This window comes from Xenopus tropicalis, chromosome 3, assembly GCF_000004195.4.
Source record: "Xenopus tropicalis strain Nigerian chromosome 3, UCB_Xtro_10.0, whole genome shotgun sequence".
NCBI classification, from domain to species: Eukaryota; Metazoa; Chordata; class Amphibia; order Anura; family Pipidae; genus Xenopus; species Xenopus tropicalis.
In genome coordinates, this window is record NC_030679.2 from 34,726,305 (window position 1) to 34,746,223 (window position 19,919).

General features: G+C 35.7%; 1 protein-coding gene across 1 annotated transcript in view; it reads right to left on the reverse strand.

Moving 5' to 3' along the window:
• LOC116409708 (teneurin-2-like) overlaps positions 1-19,919 on the reverse strand; it is a 145,823-nt gene that overhangs the window by 7,401 nt on the left and 118,503 nt on the right. The gene's annotated exons all lie outside the window — the stretch shown is intronic.

A 19,919-nucleotide genomic window follows, 5' to 3' on the forward strand; every position in this document is an offset into this window, starting at 1 on the left:
AAATCTGTACATAGACTTCCTATGGTTCTGGACACAAATTTGTTTTGTAACATTCTGGTGTTTGTACTGAATGTTGTGCTTTGTTCTGTTATTTTGTTGTTTCTTTCCATAGCCTGTGGCGCTGATATAAATTTTATCTTGACTCAAAGCAATGCTATTAGTGATGAGTGAATCTGTCCCGAAAAAATCAGCAAAACACATTGTGCAACTTTTTTATTGTGCACGTCTTTTTTGTTGCGCGCAACATTCTTGACACAACCATGCCCATTTTTACGCAACCACTCCTATTTTGACATGGGTATGACTTTTTTTTGCCATGAAACTAATTTTGCAGTGTATTTCTGCAGAAGTTTTTCGAAAAAATTTGCCAATGGCAAAATGCGAAAATACGCTGCAAATCCATGCCTGCCGAAAAAATTTACTCATCACTAAATACTATTTGTCACTGGTGCCCTACCTGACCAACCCCCACCCAGTCATACCACCACAAATGCGACCATCTTTCCCCCCCTATCTTCCTATGCACAATGCATTGCCACTAGACTTCCTCACCAATCACTTTCCTCTGCTGCTCTCTGCTGACTCCCACCCAGCTGCTAACTCCCCCTGTACGTGTGACTCCACCTAGTTGCACCTACCCTTGCAGTCTTCCCCTTGTTTTTAGAAGCAAAACCTTAATGTGATAAAGCTCAACTCAAGTCCCAGTACATTTCTAACTTTTACATTTGGTTTGATGTAAAAACTAACAAACTGACATGATCATGGGACTTTTTAAAGTATTTAGTTGCAGGAACAGCACAAAGCATACACATATGATTTATCTTATTTATATTTTTCTTTGCCCTTTTTTTTAGTATTAGTAGTAGTAGTAGTAGTCATAGTAGTACTTAAAAGAACTTAAAAGATCCACAATAATGTTTTCTTTTTTTTTTTCATCTCAGGGATTAGGCTGTGACATTTGTTATTTTGTCATTCTCATCAAAAGCTGAACCAAAATGTTAACACTCCGAGTCAGTAGTGTTGAAGTGATTGACTACAGGAAATGACCAAGTACACAAATTTAAATGCGTCTCTGTTTTCCAAACCACACAAGCGGTGCTAATTAACCTGTCAGTGGTTTGTCTGCTCGCAGCTTTCTTTCGATGCATCCACATAACTACTCTCTATAAAACCTTGTGTGTCGCCGTTCCTCTTGTCATATGAATAGGTCATGGCACATGCTGTCCTTGCTTCTGTGCATTCTTGGTTTCAAGCTTGACTTTGTTGTGACCAAGATATTCTGACACTTATCATGCCAAAACTTGTTTGAGCATGATTCTCTTTTCCTTTCTCGAAAATAAAATGACATTTAATGCTTGGCAAAATTAAGCAAAACACTGAATATTCTAACTCATCAAGATATTTAGAAGATGTTTATATGTTGTTCACTTTTTTTGGCATCTGACTACCATGGGCAAAAATATCATACCTGATAAGCCATCTGTGTAAAGCACTGAGTAACATGTTGACGTTATATAAAATATAAAAATAATATTGAGGGACAGATGGTCGAATACTTAAAATTAAAATGCAACCAAGTGTTGATACTGGCATCTCCTAACTGCACCCTTTTATTATAATAAAATAGCATTATTATTTTCTGTCAGGCTAGGATAATGGTGCATAACACATACTGCAGCAGAGTTTTCAGGGAGAAACACAGAATTCAAAATCCCCCTGCTTGGGAATACCAAAGCAATTATTGCTGATGGATCAACATCAGTGTTTCTTTTAGGTTCGGCGGTACCATTAAAGTTGGAAGAAGGACATCGAGCACTTTCGGACGCTAGGGATCTGTTAAAATCCGAGCTTTATTTCATCATGTTTAAAAACAAAGAGTGCCTGACACGTTTCGTGCGTTTGGAGCACTTATTCATAGGCAGACATCAGTAAGTATCATGGAACTTTAAATAGTAAAAGTGATATGACGTAAGGGTAAGGGTGATGACCAAAGGCCACACCCACCCCCAATATTTAAAAAGACAGAAATGAGAAATACATTTTAGCAAGTTTCTTCTAACAGATTCCATCAAGGCTAGAAACCCATAAGAGGTTTAATAAATTAAATAAATCAAGAAACACATTAAGTATACAGTAGGTACCATTGGCAAGTCCCATGAAGGGAGAAGAGTAGTGATGAGTGAATCTGTACTGTTTCGCTTTGCCGAAAAAAATTGTGAATCTTTCAAAAGATTTGCGAAACGGTGAAAAATTTGAGGAACGTTGAAAATGTTGTGCGTCCAAAAAAACTAAATTGTTGCCCGCGACAATTCTTTTGATGCCTGCAACAATTCTTTTGACAATTTTTGGAGTGTGGCTAATTTTTCTGTGGCAAACTTTTTCATTTGTTTAGCGAAAAAGTCCGCTAATGGTGACACGGAAATTTGCCACGTATCCATGCCTGACAAAATATTTTGCCCATCACTATAGAAGAAGTCTTATATATACAACTATCAAATGCTTTAAAAATCCTTTCTAGTGTGCCTATTATAGCCAAGATAACCTCTGATGAAGAATCTTTACCCCCATGGCAAACATTCCATAATTATTGTTGAAATGTTTGTGTTATAATCATAATAAGACTGTCTAAATATAACAACCTTAAATCCCCCTCCTTCGAGCCAAACCTGTAAACAGAGAAGATCTGGTGGGAAAACAGAGCCAGATTTTCAGTTTGTCTTGCAGGACCAAAATAAAATCTTCACCAGAAGAGGACCTACCTTGATTCATTCTACTGCAAGGAGTTTGTATGGATCTATACAGTGTAGCAGTCAGAGGTGGAGGAAGATGTCTCAGCATATTGAAAATAAACATTACAAGGTACAGAAAGGGTAAACAAGGGTCATCCAGACTTTACAAACTGCTTATTTGAAGTCAAATTAATTTTTAATACATTTAAGAGCTTACAAGAATGTTCAGTTGCTGAAATACAGCAGCAGATGCAGCTTTTGTTGTTATTTTAATAACTGCAATGCCTTTTAGGTTAATTCATATGTCAACAATAAAATGACGAAACTGCTCAGTAATTAATATTTGTCAATCATTGTTGTTCATGATACCTGAAGTATTTATCCCTTTTACCGACGGTGACATCTAGTTGTTGTCAATGTCACCTAGTCTGGACATGTTTGTTGGTAATAAGATGTTTTAGTGGTGTAAGAGAAGAGCGTGGGGAGGTCTGACCATGCTGTGACAGATCAGTATAAACACAAAGTTTTGGAGTTGTGAAACTACAGTTATTTGTAGGATTTGTTAAATGCAATGCTGCCAAAGCATAAAACTTTTCCTATGACAGTTATTGGATTTTAAATGATTCAATACGGATCATCAAATGTATAGACCATTTGTTCCTGTTAATTTTGCTGATTTTGCGTCCTGCGCAGCAGTTTGCATTATTAACAAAGTGATATTAAAAAATATAATCATACAGTATTATAGAAACATACAGTAGATTCTACTGCACTTACATATATGTTATGTGATTTTGGAACCATGGCATTTGACCCTTTGCATAACAAGCATTTATGTCCTTCACATTGGCAAACAACTGAATTGCCAAAACACTTCTTCTGCAAAGCAACCTAGGCAATGGAAAAAGATGGTTCTGCAGACTATCCTATGATTTAAGGAATCATCTTTAACCTCATTCACTGCTAAACAGTTCATCTGTCCTCCTGCTGGTACCTGCAATTTGCCTGCAATCTGGTGATCCACAAAATCCACATATACTTGAGTTCCAGTTTTTATATACTGACAGATTGTCAGTTCTAGGTCCAAGTGAAAAATGTCCAGGGTATTCAGTTTGAGGATGTTCAATAGCAATGACTAAGTTTTTCTTTGCTTTCTTCCTGTATCAGCATCTCTTAAACAAAATAATTATAAAATAAAAATAATGTGCTGATGGGCACCATTTTAGCATGCTCCTCTCTCTTCATTAAAGGACAATGAAAGGTTAATCTAAATTAAAAGTAAGTCTAAAGGCATTCTTTTTAAGTACTTACTGCATATCTAAATTCCCAGATCCCTGCTTGCTTCTCTGAGATATGGTGCTGGCAGCCTACAGCAGTGTGAAGCCTACAGTGACATCACTGAAATCTCTCTCCCCTTCCTGTAGGTGCCAGCGGCAGCCTTCCTATTCTCTGAGCATGTGTGTAACTTGATCCTATCTCCTGTTCTGAGCTACACATGCCCACCAGCCAATCAGAAGCGGATCTGGCAGAGGGGAGGGGGGGAGGGAATGAAACACATGTGCAGTATGAAGCAAGGAGGGAAAGGAAGGGAGAATACCTTAGAGATGGCTGCCTGTTCTAGAAAATGTGAAGTAAGTGTGACTGAGTAAATATTTGATTAGGTGAGCCAAAAGTGTGGCGTTTTTACTAAACAATAGGAGGACTATTGGGCAGTATGCTTTTTACATTTTGACTTGCATTCTCCTTTAAGCCGTTATACACATGTAACATAATATATAACAATGAAGCATCATTACCGTAATTAAATTTTTTTTGACCCGTGTTCTTCCCAACTTTACATAGACAAACAAAAAAAAATACAAATATTAAATATAATAAAAGTGTGCAATAAAGTATTTACAATAAAAAAAATGCAATGAAATATTTGGAATTGTGCAGTGACCTTGTTTGGAGACCTGCACAGTGTAAGCATTTCTTACATGCCAGACCGAGGATTAAGAGCAGTAGTGGTGTGCCAGCAGAAAGTTTGTAGGGGGCAGCCAGGGTCACATAAGGGAACTTCAGCTTTAATTTCCCATATAAAACACCATCACAGGATAATGTGGTGGCAGCACCAAAGTGACAGGACACTGGGCAGTTGTGCTTCCTGTCCACCTTCTCCTCCTATTCCTCAGGGGATGGGGAGCTAGCAAGTGAGGAGCTGAGGCAGTCACTCTACAGCTCTACTTCTTCTGCAGCCCCCTCTGCCTAATCCTCTACATTGTCATCTCCTGTGAGGCCCCTGTCACGCCAGGTTACCCTCCCACAGTTCTTTGCCCACAAGGAATCTCTCTCCCTCAGCCACCTCCAAGTACAGAGGCTCAGTAGCTGCTGGCAAAGCTACTGGCTGTGCAGCTGCTGCCCTATCAGCTGGTCAACACAACCCCATTCTTCCAGCTGATGGCTTGCACTGTCCCTAGCTGGTGGATCCCCAACCACCATTATTTTGCCAGGAAGTCTGTCCCTGCCCTCCCCCAGCAGGGGGTGGATAATGAGTCCCTCTCACTGGACCACACTGTCGGCAGCAGGATGTACTGTACCACGGACACATGGACCAGCAGTCATGCCTGGTACATCTTATACTGCAGAATGGCTTACCCTGATAAGAGCTGGCCAGGGTGCAAGCAGGAGAGCTCCCCTAAGGGCTAGAGGTGCCTTCTCACAACCCCTTTCAGCTTCTGCTTCCTCCTCCTCTGCTGCTGTGCTGCCAGGGCAAGGTAGTAATGAGCCACCCCTGAAGCATATCCCTGCTTCCAGGCTCAGGTCCAGCAGTAGTTCATTCCTGCCATCTCTGAGCAAGAAATGTTGTGTGTGACAACCTGCTGGGTGCCCTCCACTTATGCCAACTGACCCATGTGCCTTGCTTTGCGCACATTCTCAATTTCATGGTGCAGAACATTCTGAAGAGCTACCCGGGGTTGGGTAATGTGCTGGAGAAGGCAGTAATGTATGTGGCCACTTTCGAAGGTCCCCCACCGCCAGCACTATAACGAGTTCTAAAATGCCCCTAAGCTGTTGTCATCACAGGCCTACAGATAATTATTATCAGGTCCAGCTTTACATCTCTTTAATTGGGCACCTCAACCAAGTGACAATTCAATCCCATGTGAGACAAATTCACGCTACACATCTTAATGAAATGCAGAAGAATTTAGAGAAAGGAATTATCCTGATTCACTATTAGATATAGGGAGATATAGTGGAGAGGTAAGTTCCTAGAGGAACCAATGACATCTGCTAGATATGGGTCAGTCAATACATGCATAACTTTTGTCACTTGCTATACAAAATCCAAATGCCAAAATCATTCAGAAGCCCTGGAACCTATTGAAATAAGCTTATCCAGATAAATGTCAATCATTTCCAGCTATGTCATATAAAAGTGCACCAAATGTACCTATATTGTAATTTTGTTATGCAACCCCAGTTTTATTACTAATGCTAGGTTGGATGTAAAAACATAATACATGTTCCACCAAAGTTTGTGTGAATGCTTTGGTTTGCCCATGTGCACATATTTATTAAAGAAGAAATAGGTTTTTGGATAATGAAATTACAAACCTTTTGGTCGAAGAGATTAAATATAGATAATTAGATTTAGATCATTTTTATTTATTTGTAATGAAATTGTACTATGCATTGTGAAGGTGATTATTAGGGTTTTAAACCCTTACACTGCATAAACTAACTGCCATTGCAAGATGATGCTTCTTGTTTAGATAACCGATCATGAAATATGTGTTCTGTTTTTAAAAGGGTTATGAGTGTGTAGAAGACTGACAGTGCAGTTGGTCAAGGAGGGCCTTGCTTTATCTGCAGGTACATACAGGCATGTTGACTGGTACTGATTAAATTGACCACAATGTGTGAGAATGTTGTAAGGCCCTTAGCTTTATGCAGGGTCAGGGACTAATGTGAATCAATCTTTTAGAAGGCATTTCCAGGAATTGGTGAAAAAATGTTTAGGCTTGGTATTTTAATAGTATTATTGTACAAAGTACTTTAGAGAACCTGGTTTTCATTTGAAGCTACTGTATGTTTTAAAATTTATGATTCTTAGGTACAGTAACAAATAATATAGTGTGCTGTTAGAATAGGGCTATCTGGGTCTGTGGTAGGCAGAGGGCTGTAGCATTTTTATTTTATTTTTTTGCTCACTTAATGGCTTTTGTTCAGAAGGTCACACAAAACATTATGGTGTGCTGGTAACTTGGGGCTGTTTTAATTTGTTTTTAGCATAGCCATTGTTGGAGAGTATTTAGTCTTGTGTTGAGGACATAGATAGCTGAACAACAGGACCCTTTGATTAAACATGAGGTCTGTGATCAATCCATAAAACAATTTTATCTGAAATGCTGGTTAGTGATGAGTGAATCTGTCGTGCTTTGCTTCGCCGAAAAATGTGTGAATCTTTCAAAAGATTTGTGAAACAGTGAAAATTTTGCAAAGCAGGGAAAATAGCACTCATCAAAAAAAAAAATTGTTGCATGCATCATTTTTTTTGCCACGCAATAAATTTTTTTCCTCAGTAAATTTTGACATCTGTTTTGCAAAACAATTCGCCAATGGCAAAATGCCGAAATTTGCAGCGAATCCATGCCTGACGAATTATTTCGCCCATCACTATGCTGATGCTATAAGTAGTGATGAGCGAATCTGTCCTGTTTTGTTAAAAAAAAATTGTGAAACGGCAAAAATATTTTGTCTAAAAAGTCTTGTTTCATGAATTTGTTTTGCCGCACATGATCTTTTTTTGCCGCTTGGCAGATTTTTTCCGCAACAAATTTGTGTGCCCATCTGGTGGACAAAATCCACCAATGGTAAAAAGCAGAAATTCGCCACAAATCCATGACTGGCGAAAAATTTTGCTCATCACTAGCTATAAGAAGTGAATTTGTCTTGGTGGTATAAGATTAACATACTGTATCTATAATCCCAACTATTCATGAGCAAATTTTTCAGCAGGCATTGATTCACAGCGAATTTCCGCGTTTCGCCATTGGAGGATTCTTTCGCAAACCAGCCTCAAAAAATTGCTGCAGAAAAATTAGACGTGCAACAAGTCTTTTTTCATGTTTCATTCATTTTTTGCTGTTTCCCTTATTTTTTTTAGTTTTGCTAATTTTTCGGTGAAGAGAAATTGGACAGATTCGCTCATCACTAATCCCAACAACTGGCCAACAACATTTTAGTAAATATTTTTGGAATGAGAACCTTAACTTAAGGGATTTTGTGGCTGTGTAGATATTTTTTGTTACTATTCATCAATATTTTCAGAAATCTCGCACAGATTTTGTAATTTCAGTTGTAGTAGAAAGCAAAAAGGTAGTGTTGGGTGAGGATACACAACAGCAGCACAGTTGGATCTAAAAGCACCAGTGATGCTCAACTAAACCAAAAAAAGGTAAATTGACTCACTATACTGTATAATTTGTATGTTTTGGGGTAAAATTACCTTAGTTAGAATATTATAGAATAACAGCCCACATTTTTGTATGCATGGTTTATATATTGGATTGAAACTTCTTTATTTTCTTTTATGCTGATGTTAATGGTTTCAGACATTCTTTTCATGTTGTACCAATAATATTGTTTACATCTGATTATAAACTATATATATACATATATACATACATACACACATTTTAATACACACATATATACACATATATATAACACACACATTTATCATTTATATCCTTTATTACCAGATTAAAAACCTTATTTAATCTAATAATATGTATGAAATTGTTAGGCAATTTGGTTGGTGGAAAATCAGTTGACCGTTAAATGGCTAATGTTGTAATTTGTTTCAATACCCAGCAGTTAAGGAACTTGTGACTTGAGAAGAATAAATACTCTGTAAGGCATGATATTTGCAAAGATTTGTATGATTAAGGCCAAAGTCACATTAAGGGTTTGTAGGCAGGTAGACAGATGCAAATCCGCTCTCATCTACAGCTCTCTATAGTTGCAGTAACAGACCTGTAATAGTAAGATTTGGCCTGAGTGCTGCTACATGGAGTGGAGAACAGTCCGTAAAAGGCAAAAGCAGGATTTTTTGGGACAATCTCTCCTTAAATGTAGATTCACTCAGGCTGAAGTTTGGCCTGTCAGTGCAGCTACATGGAGCTGCAGAAGAGAGCGGATCCACTTCTCTATGCCTGCCTACACATGCATGATATAGGCATGACATGAATGATAGTTATGACTTGTTTTTACTACAAAAGTTATGTTGTAAGACCATTGTAGTAATTTACTTGTTGATATTTTGAAAAGTAAACATAATTTGAAGGGTTTCTGTGTTGTGCTCTTTAATGGAAAACTATACCCCCAAAATGAATACGTAACCAACAGATTATATCATGTTAAGTGACCTATTAAAGAATCTTGCCAAACCAAAATATATATATATATATATATATATATATATATATATATGAAAAAAATAGTAAAGCAATCACAGGGCTTGTACAAAAAAATAAAATATTTTTATTTAAAATTATTAAATTAAAATACATTCTTTTTGATTTATATACAAGCCCTGTGATGAGTATGATAGTATGATACTATTTTTTCCAGTGTTCACTAGACTTAATCAGCACCCAGGCAGCTGTTACATTTGACTGCTCCTCTTGTTGTTGATAAAATATATATATATATCAATCAGTAAAATTTCCCTTTTACATCCTTTCCATTGATCCACCATTTAGTGATGGGCTGGGTGCTCCCTCAAAGATCACCTGAAAGGAAATAATGCAGCTCTAACTGTAACTGGAAGTAGTGTGGGAGCAATAGACATAACTCTGTTCATTAATTGGCTGATGGGGCCTAGCATGTATGTGTGCCTTGGCTTGTTTGTGTGCATTGTGAATCCTATTATCCCAGGGGGTGGCCCTTAATTCTTAAAATGGCAATTTTCTATTTAGGATTACCCAATGGCACATACTACTAAAAAAGTAGATTTATTCGAAAATGGTTTATTAACATGAAGCAGGGTTTTACATATGAGCTTGTTTAAGCAATATATTTTTTATAGAGACCTACATTGTTCGGGGGTATAGTTTTCCAACTAAAATTAACAAATTTGGGTTTAGAAGCCAGAGTTACCCTTTATGATTTATTAAAAACTGTGGAAAATGGCCCAGCTTGTGCCAAACAAAAAAGTAAAATAAAAAAAATGTAAATTACACTACTTAAAACCCATTGAGATGCTATAGAAGTCAAAGGAAATTGTGCCGGGACTTTTATTAAAAATGTGACTCACGGCTTTTCCGTCGTTTGTTGACACAACTTTATGAAATCTAATTGACCCTCTCTAGATTTTTGAATAATATTCCCAACGTGGCAGGAAAATAAAAAGAATTGAAAATGAATTGTGGGGAAAGTTTCGATTAGACAAAAACATGTTTTTCTGATCATGACATTTCCTACAATTTTTAACTAACGTGCCCCTTACTGGTGTGTCTTACAACCTGTGGGACAAATACCGTAGTATGATTTTTTTTTTAATATTTATAAAATATTGTAGTTTGTCCCCTGTTGGGCCCTCTGTACTCTCCCATCTCTGTACTACAGTGAAAACACTTTCTACACCAACACCAAGGGGCTGATTTACTAACCCACGAATCCGACCCGAATTGGAAAAGTTCCGACTTGAAAACGAACATTTTGCGACTTTTTCGTATGTTTTGCGATTTTTTCGGATTCTGTACGAATTTTTCGTTACCAATACGATTTTTGCGTAAAAACGCGAGTTTTTCGTATCCATTACGAAAGTTGCGTAAAAAGTTGCGCATTTTGCGTAGCGTTAAAACTTACGCGAAAAGTTGCGCATTTTTCGTAGCGTTAAAACTTAACGCTACGAAAAATGCGCAACTTTTCGCGTAAGTTTTGACGCTACGCAAAATGCGCAACTTTTTACGCAACTTTCGTAATGGATAGGAAAACTCGCGTTTTTACGCAAAAATCGTATTGGATCCGAAAAATTCGTAAAGAATCCGAAAAAATCGCAAAACATACGAAAAAATCGCAAAGTACCGATCATTACGAAAAAAACGCAATCGGACTCCATTCGACCCGTTCGTGGGTAAGTAAATCAGCCCCCAAGAGTTGCCATGATGGTTAAATTTATCTATGCACTCCTTGCCTCTTACCATCGTTAGGTCAATTAAAACATCTAATTTAACCAATAGAGATTAGTTTGACTGGAATCAGAAGCCTTTGTCCTAACGCTCATCTCCCCATAGAGCATTACATTATGATGTGTTAATTTCTCCATTATAAAAAGACATGTACATATTTAGCAGTGATAGGTCAATTCATTTAAAGAGCAATGCCTTTTGAGTTGTAATGATTGGTACCACTGCAATTAGCTTGAAATCTATTAAGCAATCAGGAGCAATTAAGCAAATACTTTCAAAAGTACTGCAAGAACTTGTCTTAAATGTGTTAACCTTCACATTATAATGAGAAAAACACTTTGTATTATGATGTTAACATTTTGGCTTTTCAGGGTCTGGGTGCAGAATTAACACAAGTCTACTATAGGAAATAATAATTAGTCAATGTACATAAATCTAACACTTTAGAAGATTACTTTTTTTCTTCTTTTACTGAACTAGGCTATTAAAATGATAACAATCCTTACAAGGACCTTATTAATAATAAAAAACAATAGTCATCTGTTAACCAGGCTACAAGAGTTGAAATGGATTCAATACAGTCAATTCAGATTTTCATCTGGATAAATATCTTTGGACAGATTCAGAAGCTAAAACATTTAATCATGTCTTGAATTTACCAAACAGGCATTTATTACCTCTACAAAAAAAAAAATTGGTGCACAAAACCAGCTTACACCTTAATCCTACAACCTCAACTAAAACAAAAAAATAGTTTCCATTGGTCAGTTATGCTAATTACATAGCACACACATACAAGACCCCGTTGGGGAAATTTTATATTATATATACAACAAGCCAGTATACAGAGTTGTTTTAATATGCTGTACCTTTCACTTGGACATAGACAGAAGATTTAATTTCATGTGATGGTAATGTTAGCAAGCAGGTAAACCAATAAAATAAACCAACAGGTAAACCAATAGAATGCTTTATTCTGTATGCAGAGATAGTACAAAGATCAAATGGTCATATACTGTAGGTGAGCCTCAATATGTGTGCTTTATTCTATTCAGGACACTACATTATCATTAAGATGACAATCGTGACCTTTGGTGAAGGAATGGTAGACTTAATTGTTTCACACAATTCCATGGCCGTTTGAAAATATGTTTATAAAAAATGGTAGTATGTTTGTTAACATACAGTAGTGTAGTATTAAAGGAAGGTAATCACACAACTGCAAGAGAACTTTCTAGCTTATTATGCCTAATAACATTAACATCTGACTGATGCTTGGTTATGTATAAAATACTACTAAAAGTGGAGTATTTTTAATAGAGTAGCAATTATTACTGAAACAGCATAATCAGGGACTGGGCTTTTAGAAACTTTTGCTTCAGTAGGGGTGTGTGTAGGATTTAGAAACGTCATGTGGCAGTGGGCTCATTCTGGGAAGAATTAGCAGATCTGGTTATTGACTATTGGGATTTTACAGCCCAAATGATATCTCAATAAACCCCCAACTGTGGACACTGCTTCTAAATAGACAGTTGTATAGTATGTGGCATTTCCAACAATGGTGACTGGAGAAAAAACTCCCTAAATAGCATACATGAACCACAGGAGTAATAATACTATGTTAATATCACCAAGAAGAAAGATGGATACATAGAGGAAAAACATATTTTTCCTTCAACTGCCAGTACAAATAGTCTTTTTGATATTGGCATCTCTAGTTTAACATTTTGATTGCTAACTTTTCTGCCATGCTGAGATTAATTTTCACACTGGCACAAGTTTCTCTAGGGACTTTACGATAATTTTATTTTAAATCCAATGGTATTTTCTTGCTTGTGTTTGACTCAAGAACATGGAGAAAATGTTTAAATCCAAAAATCTTACTATAAATTGTTACCTGTAATTGTATGTAACAAGATTAAAACTATGTGTTTAACAATAAATATAATAACTTGAAATTTGATGAAATTGCTCCAATAGCAGAAGCACTTCAAATATGTATCTAATATTATGTTAATTGTCTAATACTTTGGTTAATAGGGGAAGCCTAAACACTGAAAATATTAAATGCATCCTGCCATAAAAATATGTGTACATTGTATCTATTACAAATCTATTCTATTAAGGTCCATTTTTGTCTCATTATTTTCCACTTTCTGAACTGAAGTTATGTAAAATAAATATAGTACCAGTACAGTCAGATTCGAGGAAAATTAAGATTAGTGTATCAATAGGCACAAGGGGGATTACTCAACATTATATATGATATCATCAAATACACCAACATATTTTTTTTTATAAAAGGAAACAAATAAAATAAAAAAACTAGGTATTGAACTTTCAGAATGAATACTTAACCAAGACATACCTGTAAGTTATAATAAGTGACCTGTTAAATAATCTTACCATATTTATATAGCACAGATATAGAAAGCACTCACGGCAATAGGTATATAAACAGTTCGATTTTTTGCAGACTATATATATATATATATATATAATTCACAATCGGTCCGCACTCCCTCCTCGTTCACGTGTCTGGTAGTCTTAATGGGTGCTGCATCTGGTTGTTCCATGTATAAAATACTCCATGAGTTATGCGCACTCCAATTTTCAATACTTTATTGTAGATAGTTACATATTTATTACATCAACGTTTCGGTCCTGGTCTTGGACCTTGTTCACGATGTTATAACATCGTGAACAAGGTCCAAGACCAGGACCGAAACGTTGATGTAATAAATATGTAACTATCTACAATAAAGTATTGAAAATTGGAGTGCGCATAACTCATGGAGTATTTTATATATATATATATATATACATCCCTGACGAAAGTTTCTGTGTGGAACTGAAACGTTGGTTCAAATAACCTCTGATTATTTTTTCTGCAAAATTCTTCAACTGTGTGTGTAAATCCTGTGTGTGTCGTCACTTCTATGCCTATATATATATATATACATACACACCATTTTGTACTTTTATTTGTGCTTCCTCACTGATCACCTGACAGGAAATAACACAAGTACAACTCATTTATTGACTGATGTAACCTTTAGCTCCATGGTTTCTATATGAGATTATCCAGCGGCACTTACTATTACAAAAGTATTAATGAAGAGGCCTTATTTATACCAAAATACTGTTTTAAATATGAACTGTTTTACATGTTATATTTCATAAAAACCTGCAATGTTCAAAGAAATAGTTCCCTAAATTGTAATTACAGAAACAACTACTACATTTTGTAGTACGTTTTGCTTATTAAGTTCAAGTAATTACCAAAGGTGGCATAGATTTTATTTATTGGTCAATTTTCACCCTTTACAGACAATAATAAATATGACCTACATGACTTACAACACTGTATATAGATCTATCCATACCATACATATGACAGTTACCTTTGTGTGTGCAGTGACGGCCCATGGTTAGAATGGAGCCCTAAATACAGTAAGTTTTGTTTAGAAAAGTGAAGCTAGTAAAGCCTAGAATAGTTTTCTAGTTTCTTAAAATAGGAAAAAGGCATATTTAGCCCAAACACGTCAGGGTAATCCTTATATAAAAACTAGGCAGCAATACCACTTGTAAAAAATAAATAAAAAATGGTAATAAAGTGGCAAACATAATAAGACTTTAAAGTAAACCATTTAGGTTGAATAGGAGACTGGATACTTAGTTTAAAGGAATATTGAGTGTCCTTATACCAAGTGAGAGATTGATTTTTAATAAATATCTCCTTATTGTGTGGAAACACCATTAGCAAGCAAAATATTAGGTACAAGTGAGTGAGTGTATAGGGGAACATGTAAATGGGGCCCATCAAGGAAAAACCTCCATAAGGCCCCTTTGTGCTCTTATGCCCTGTAACTTATTTAGAAAAGTAGATGTAACCAGGTATTTGGCGCAAGTTAAAACTAGAGAGTGGTGTGTATTAGCATTTGGATGGATGCCATTTTGGACACAACATAATATTGCTTGGACACAACTTTGTACTGAATCTTCTGTTAAATGATCAATATATTATAAAATAGTTTTAAGAAGGATTACTTGTCCTAGTGGCTGATATGAATTGTAGACAGCTTTATATGGTCTTTGTTAATGTTTGGATCAAATCAGTATCAAGTAGAAGCTATGCAGGTATTAAGTGAAGCCTAGAGTTGAAGTATTGATCACCTCAGCCACTTTAATTATCTGCATAGTATCATGTTTAGGTAATACAGATTTTTTTTGGCATTTTGTTAAACAGCAGAAAAGTGTAGTGTTAATTCAACAACTGAGTTGTTTAGCAAAGTCTCAGACTTGCAGCAGCACAAAACTTTGAGAACAAATCATTGCGTGCGCCTTGCCTCATCTTACTGTCCAAAAGGGTATTAAAATAACACACTGTTTTTATTGCTATCCTGAACCATAAATAAATGTCATTTTAACAGTGGTGGTAAAGCACATAGAAATAACCTGAATTATTTCAGAAACGTGTGTTCTTTAAATAACCTCTTTCTATTGCCAGATAGCTATTCATGGTTATTATAGTTATTTTACAGCAGAAAATTCTTTATAAATAATATATTAACATTCCAGACATGAGAGAAAACACAGTTGGGCTCAGGCTCTAACATTCTTACAAAAATGTAGTCTTAGGGCTAACCCCCACAGTTAAAAAATACAGTTCAAAGGAATTATTTCTTCATGGTACATTTTTGTTCATCCCCGTATGTATATGGAAAACAAATAAATGCACTACCAATTTAAGGTCAAATAATAAAAGAAACCCATAACTTATTTAAACGATGTATTCTGTCTTTAAATGTAGCACTCTCTTACAAACACTGTCCCAACACTCTTCTACATGAGACTCTTTAATTAGAATTTGGAAAAAAGAATATGCAGATACTAATGACAAAGAACCAACATTCCACAAGGCAAAAACATTTTAGAAAACCAAACTTTGTTGAAATACACCAAATAGCTGAAGGGAAAGGTGTCTTTGGGAGTTTAATTTCAACAACATCCATCAGTTGTCTAACCAGGTTCAAGGTCTGGTTTACTGGTGCCTCTTGGACAACTGCAATTCTGGAAACTTATACAATCTTATAAAAACAACTTATGTTGTGTTAATATTAAAAATCATGGAATATAAGTCAACCTAATTCTGATAAAAGCTTATTATATCTATACTGGCATGACTGATCCAGATAAGACTAGCCCAAATCACAGCAAAGTACACCTGGGGGCCCATTCATTAAAATACGAATCCAAATCATGAAATACGATTCTTTTCATTTCAATATGAAAAGTTTGGAACTTTCATAGTGGACAAATACTATTTTGTCGCACAAATTGTCGCAAATCATGAAAAAGTTGCGGAAATTAACAAAATAATAGCAGAAAATATGCACAGTTCTAAAAGTTAGAAAAAATATGAATTTTTTGTAATCGTAACCAATCGCACATTGATAAATGTGCCACCTGGTCTTCAGCAGCATGTGTGTAAAGTCTAAGCTGTAGAAACACCAGAAATTCTTTAAGAATGATTGTGGAAAATGAAAATATTATGGACACTTTCTTACTTTTTGGCAATTTCGAAGACTTATTAATAAAAATACAAGGTAATATTTACCCCTAGAAAGATAAAGAATTAAAATGCATCCTGTATTAATAAAGATTCCTTTTCAAGTTGATATCAAATTTTAAAAATGCCCATTTCACTACCGCATTAATAAAAGTTTATTTAGCGCTACTATTGACTTGGTGATGTCCAATGAAATCAGTAGGACCAACTGAAAAAAAATGGTAGTTTAACACTATCAATAATGTAGGATTTATACAGGTTTCACAACAATATTATTTTTTTTCCCACAAGCTCAGGTTTTAGGAAGTATATAATTAATGACATGTTTAGGTGATATATTGGCAAACGAGGAAGCTCCTTCACTTCCTGCACTTAGATTATTCAGGCCAAATGAACACAGCAATAGAAAGCTGTCCAATGTGAGGGCCATCGAATTACAGTATCCTCAGTTCTGCCCACAGGCTAATCGGTCCAATATTGTGTAGAATTGGCCAATGTATGTCAACCTTTACCTCCAAGGAAAGCCATTAACTAAAGTGACCCATTTAGTTTTAGCTTTTTATAGTGCAGCACCTACATGTATATTAACAGATTTTATAAGCATTTAGGAAGTTAAAAAATAGACATAGCAGTATGAAAAGAGATGATTTCTTTTATAGCGTTAAAGCATGTTTCCTGCTGTACTGCATACAGAAGCTTTGCTGCATTTTCTTACTCAAGATAATATATTGCTTAACGGGACTACCACATTATTATTTCTTACAGTAAAAAAAAAGTCAAAGGTCTACTTACTTACATAAGAAAACTGATATCCTCTGGAGATTTGCTATACAATATTTCTGATCTAAAATACAAGTGATACATGCTGCAAGCTGATATTCAAACCTCTGCAGAGATTTCCTATTTTTTTTTCTATGAAAAACTATAAATGTGTGTAAGTTTATATAAGTCTCATAAAATTCTTAAATTTCACAAGTGGAGTAACCATGTTTCAAAGGCACTCTCTTGACAACATCTGTGTATAATTTTTATGCTTGGTCAATAAAATGCAGAACAAATAGCAAAGAGCACAGTCCCACGTGGTGATACATATTGTTGAAGAAGGAGCATACAGCATTATAAATAAAGGAATGTGCTGCTAGGAAAAATCAAACTGATATTTAACCTAGTTAAAAATAAGGTTTCTCTACCATAAATTTCCTTAAATAAATAAGTACAAGGAAATATTGCATGTCTACATGTAACATTTATCAGCATTCAACATGCCTTAGGAAGTCTCTAGATAGAGATCTATCCTGTCACTAAGCAGAAACAAAGAATGCCGCTGAGCCAAACAAAATGGTCACTATCACTATAAAGTATAGTATACAGTACATGGAAACACCAAAACAAAAGTAGAGAAGACACAGACCATATGAAATGGTCTAAATTCTCCAAAGAAGAGCTCTAGAAAAAGGCTGTGCCATCCAATACAAGAGGAGTTGGCCATTCAGAGGGTGTAAATCAGATTAAAACTTAACTTTAATTAGCAAATTTAAAATTACGACAATCTGAAACTGTCTATAGTTTTTTGTGCGTATTGTATATTTTTCAACAAAAGAGGGAAGCAGAGAGCTTTGCTGCTAATTTTATAGGGTGTAGTTAATTTAGGTCACCACTGGAGGAATCTGAAGAAAAGGGGACTTCCTGGAAGAATCTAGAAAAGTGGAAGAGGCCCAAAGGGTATTTTAAAGAAAGACATAAAGGGGCATGGTTCTTTTTGGCAATGTAAAAAAAGAAGGGAGGCAATCTAGGAGCCTGAGGCACCAGAAGCTGTCATGTTTAGGCTGTACAGGTATAGGACCCGTTATCCAAGGGTATTCCAGATTCTCCATACCTTATTTATACTAAAAAATCAATAAAACATTAACTAAACCCAAGGTTTAGGTTTGTTTTGTCTCCAATAAGAATTAAGTATAATCTTAGTTGGGACCAAATAAAAGGTACTGTTTTATTACTACAGAGAAAAAGGAAGTCAGTTTTAAAAATCTGAATTATTTGATTTAAATGGAGTCTATGGGAGAAAGGCTTTACGTAATTTGGAGTTTTCTGGATAATGGGTTTCCAGATAACAGATCCCATACCTGTACAGGAATAGACTGAGTCATAGCTCATCCTAGGGATGAGAGGCAGAGAGAACAGCTAGCAAGGGCAGTCTGTGTCTTGCCAAGGATTGAGAAGGGGGTTGTACCCTGATGTGTACCCTGCAAGTTAGGGCCCAAGTTCCTAAAGCGTAATGCCCAAGAAGGTATTCAGAGGGATCCAATATAAAGCACCTGGCACAGCTGGTACCATTGGGTTAAGTCCTGTAAAAGGAGATGTGAGAGTTTCCCTGAGGAAAAGTATTGGATGCTGAAGGCAGAGGTAGGTAAATGAATGAACAGAAGGAAAGGTGAAATATTTGTGACGAACTATAATTTGTAAAAGTGACAATTTAACCAGTGTGAATAATAACTTAACAACTACTGTATATACTAAAGATGTAAATGCTTCCCTGTTTAAAGAATGTGACCAGAATAAATGTAGATGCTTGTATAAAAGCTGAATAAAAGTTTGTGCGTGATGCAACTCCTGGCATTTTGTATGATAACTGCCCAAACAGGTAAAACTTTTGTTTATGTGGGCCCAGTTTATCTAAGTGCTTATATACTGTGGCCTACATACCACATTTTACACATAATTTGTCCCCATTGACTATGGTACATGGTCTTATTCTTTGCTAATTATATGCTGTTATACATAATAAGAAGACATTGAATGTTATGTACAAGTAATATACAATGCCCTTATCCATTTCTGTCAACATTATTGTTCCTTCATAGTTTGGACATAATAAGAAATGTTAACTTAGCAATGCACCTTCAAATCTTAGAGGCGATTCAAAAAAGAAAGGGTTTTTCAAATCTTGTTTTTTTACGGTTTCCCGCTTTTTTATTTCAGATCAGAACATAGTGTGTCTCTGCAAACCTACAATCTCCCACGCTCAAGAGAGTACTGATTGTTCATCGCAGAGCTGTTAATTCCATAGATCTCAGGGACAATGAATCTCTGTGGATATAGACATTCTATGATGTCCTTGGAAAATAGTTTTTCAAAAACAGATTAAAATAAATGTCTACGGAAGGAAGATAAGTAAACACAGCAATTTGGAGAGCTGAATACAAAATGCATCAGTCAAGAACACTGATCTTAACATGAACTTCTATTCAAATGCAACAGAAACTTACAAAATATTGTTTAGAAGGATGTTCTGTAATTTTGCTGTTCAGCATCAAACTCATGGTTTTTATGCTGTAACTCTCTGTCATGGGTGTCATGTTTTACAAAAGCAGTAGCGCTTAACAGGTAATAAACAGTTTGGGGGTCACATGAGGTTGGAGCCACATTCAAGTGTAA